Below are 4604 nucleotides of genomic sequence, written 5' to 3'. Positions count from 1 at the left end.
AGGATAGTCTGGGTCAACTCTGCACTGCTTCCACTTTCTTCGGATCCACCTTAATCCCCTCACTCGATACCACGTGGCCCAAGAATGCCACAAAATCCAACCAAAACTCACATTTCGAGAACTTTGCATATAAATTCTTTTCTCTCAAGGTCTGAAGCACTGTCCTCAGGTGCTGCTCATGATCTTCCCGACTCCGGGAGTATACCAGAATATCATCAATAAAGACAATAACGGACAAGTCAAGATATGACCGGAACACACTGTGCATCAAATGCATGAAGGCTTCTAGGGCATTGGTTAACCCAAATGACATAACAAAGAACTTGTAATGATCATACCGAGTCCTGAAAGCATTCTTTGGGATATCTGGCTCCCGAATCTTCAACTAATGGTAACTTGAACGCAAGTCAATCTTAGAAAACACTCGTGCACCCTGTAGCTAGTAAAAAAATCATCAATACGAGGCAAAGGATAACGGTTCTTCACTATAACTTTGTTCAACTGGCGATAATCAATGCACATACTCATAGAACTATCCTTTTTCTTAACAAACAAGACATGAGCACCCTAAGGTGATATACTGGGCTGAATAAAACCCTTATCAAGCAATTCCTGTAACTGATCCTTCAACTCCTTCAACTTAGGAGGGGTCATACGATACGGAGGAATAGAAATGGGCTGAGTGCCCTACAATAGAACAATGCCAAAATCTATATCTCTTTCAGGTGGCATACCCGGAAAATTAGTTGGAAACACATCAGGGAATTCCCGTACTACTGGGATTGAATAAACTGTAGGGGTATCAATACTGACATCTCTCACATAAGCTAGATACACGTCACACCCCTTCTCAACCATACACTGAGCCTTAAGGAATGAAATAACTTAGTGGAAGTGTGATCTAAGGTACCCCTCCACTCTACTCGCGGTACAGCTAGCATGGCCAACATCACGGTTTTGGTGTGACAATCAAGAATAGCATAATGGGGCGACAACTAGTCCATGCCAAGATAACATCAAATCTAGCATGCTGAGCAATAATAAATCGGCTCTGGTCTCAAAACCACTAAACCAAACATGACCGATAAACGCGGTCCACAACAAGAGAATCTCCCATAGGAGTAAAAACATAAACAGGGGAACTCAAAGAATCCTGAGGTACACCCAAATACGGGGAAAATAAGAAGACACATAAGAATAGGTGGAGCCTGGATCAAATAAAACCGATGCATCCCTATGACAAACCAAGACAATACCTGCGATGACAAAATCAGAGGCGACAACCTCGGTACAGGCAAGAAGGGAATAATATATGGCCTAGCCTCCCCTTCTAGGGCGACCTCTATCTCCCCGACCTCTACCTCTAGCTAGCTGAGCAGGTGGGGTAGCAACTGGTGCTATGATCATAGTCTGAGAACTCTGCGGAGCGCGCTGTGGCTGAGAAGTCTGTGGAGGCGTACTCCTCCCAAGTCTAGGGCAATCCCTCACCACATGGCATGTGTCACCATACTCAAAACAAGCTCTAGGAGGACGTGGTGGCTATGACTGGCTCGGGCCAGGTTTGCTGGACTGACCTCTGAAAGCACCCCGCGTAGGAGGCACACTAGATACTAGAGGTACATAATAAGGCTCTTGAGGCCTAGGAGGAGCTGGAATACCACTGACTGCTGGAAGAGCTAAATGGATGGGGCGACTCATATAACCCCTACCATGAAAAACTGCAGCTGGAGCACGAGCACCAAAATAATGGCCCGAATCTCGAGACCTCTTGGCCTCCCTCTCCTCTCTATTCCGAGCATGCATATCCTCTATCCTCCTAACAATTCTCACCACCTGCTGATAAGAAATATCCATATCCAAATTATGAGCCATGCTAGACTTGATGCTGGGAATGAGCCCCTCAATAAATCGGCAAACCCTTTCGCGAACAGTAAAAACCAAAGCTGGTGCATGTCTAGCCAAGCTAGTGTAACAGACAGCATACTCCGAGACAGTCATAGTACCCTAGCATAAATGCCCAAACTCTGTGTGCCATGCGCCCATGAGGCTTTAAAGAACATACTTTCTCAGGAACATATCTGAAAACTGAGTCCAAGTCAGGGAAGCTGCCTCATCTAGACTGTCTAACTCATAGATATGCCACCACTCATAGACAGCTCCTCGAAATTGGAAGGTAGTGACAGAAACCCCGCTCGATACTGATATACCCATGGTACGGAGGATACAATAACACTCATCTAGAAATCCTAGAGCATTATCTGATGCTAAACTACTAAATACAGGAGGCTTGTACTTCTTGAACCTCTCAAGTCGCAGCTGCTCATCCTCGAAAGCCGCTGCCCTATCCTCGGGCTGATCTGGGGCTTCAGGCTGGACAGGAATAATCTCTAGGACCTGATCAACATGCACTCACTGCTCAGGAGTGCGGGCGACAGGAGTCTGTGCTCCTCCCCCGGCCTGAGATATGGCTGCAACAAGGGGAAACAACCCTGCATGGGCTAGAGTGGTGTACATTCTCATGAACTGTGCAAGAGTCTCTTGGAGAGCTGGAGTAGTAGTAGTAGGAGTAGGCGTATCAGGAGCCTAGACTTCGGCTGGAACTGCTGGTGGCACCTCGGTGGCAGCTTGTGCGGGTGCTCTGGCTGCACCACGTGCGCATCCTCGGCCTCTACCCCGGTCCTCACCTCTAACGGCTCCAATAGGGGGCGTGTGTGCCTGATCATCTCTATTAGCATGTGTTCTCACCATCGGTGAGAGAATAGAAGACATAAGTTTAGAATAGTGATGTCAAAAATCTCACACGACTAGGAAATCAAATGAAGTGAAATTTTCGTAACAGTTACACAGCCTCTCGTAGATAAGTATAGAGTTTTCGTACCGATCCATGAGACTCTAATAAACTGGCTTGTGACTCATGACTCCTATGAACCTAGAGCTCTGATACCAACTTGTCACGACCCCAGTTCACCATCCTTGAACTATCGTTATGGCACCTAGTCTCTACAACTAGGTAAGCCTAACCAATTGCGAAAAATGTAAATAATATAAAAAAATAGCCAATAACTGCAGAAATAACATAATGAAACATCTAAGATGTCGCTCGACATATAAATACAAACTCTCAAACTGAAACTACATTTCCCAAAACCCGGAATCTCATGAAATCACAAGTTGTGAAATAACTACAAGGTTTTCTAACTCTAGAGTGTCTAAACAAAAGAAAAATATAGAAGGTCTATAACTAAAAGAGAGAGAGAGAGTAGATAGGGATTTCTCGGTCTGCAGACGCGATAGATATACCTCAAAGTCTCTAGAGATCGCCTCGTCTCACTAACGATATGGCTGAGCCAATGTACCTGGATCTGCACACGAAAAACTTATGTAGGAAAGAGCATGAGTGCACCACAACGGTACCTAGTAAGTCCAAGCCTAACCTCGGTCGGGTAGTGATGAGGAAGGTTAGGGCCCTACCGGTTATCAATATATAAGACAAAGTAAGACAGTGTAAGGTGCAATAGTATAATCAAAAAATCTCAGTAAATGAGACGAAAACACAGACAATACTCAAAAATATTAGCATGGGATCTCCCGGGATCCTGTCCCGTAGTCCCAAACGTAAATACTCGGGGATCTCTCAGTATCCTAAGGATCTCTTAGTATCCTCAATATGTGTGTTGGGGATATCTCGGTATCCTGAGGATCTCTTAGTATCCTCAATATATGTGCTGGGGATCTCTCGGTATCCTGCACTACAGTCCAAATCAATATATGTGCAGGGGACCTCCCAAAATACTCATCAGTAGTCCCAAATTAAGAAAAACACAACATTCTGAAGGAAAGAATCCACAATTTCATTCAAGTCCGTACCAAGAAAACAAAGACTTCTATTCTAACATGCTGCATAGAATTTACGTAAACAGTTTAAATAGATAGGACAGTTAATTCACGTAATCATGCTTTCCTATACTACACATTAGGCTTAAAGTACAAGTAATCTTCAAGAGGAAAGAAAAACACAGTTAATTTACTTAATGAAAACGGGTTTCCAACAATTAGCACGTGTACGCACTCGTCACCTCACGTACACGGCATTCATATAACAACAATATCAAATCCTAGGGGGAATGTCACCCCACGCAAGATTAGACAAGCCACTTACCTCGAACCAGCTCAATAAACTCAATACCACGTTCTTGCAATGAGTATCTGACTCCAAATGGCCCAAATCTATTCAAAGTTATTGCATAATATAAACATAACTTCAAGTAACTAGTTCCACTAATTAATTCGAAGCAAACACACGAAATTAAGAAAATTGCCCAAAATATTTGCCCAGGCCCACGTCTCAGAATCAGGTATAAGTTACGAATTATGAACCCTCATTCACTCATGAGTCTAACCATACCAAAATTATCCAAATTCAATGTCAAATACCCAATCAAAATTCGAAAATTAGGTCTAAGAACTTTTCCAAAATTTTCCCAATTTCTCAACCCAAATCCGAAATTAGATGATGAATTCATGTTTAGATTAATGGGTTATAAGTAAAAAGGAGTTAAGAATCATTACTGCAAACTCCCTCCAAAAATCTCTCCAAAATTCGT

Source organism: Nicotiana sylvestris, chromosome 1 (genome assembly GCF_000393655.2).
Source record: "Nicotiana sylvestris chromosome 1, ASM39365v2, whole genome shotgun sequence".
In the NCBI taxonomy this organism is placed as follows: Eukaryota; Viridiplantae; Streptophyta; class Magnoliopsida; order Solanales; family Solanaceae; genus Nicotiana; species Nicotiana sylvestris.
The sequence above is the reverse complement of the archived record's forward strand: the minus strand, read 5'-3'. Positions refer to the sequence as shown.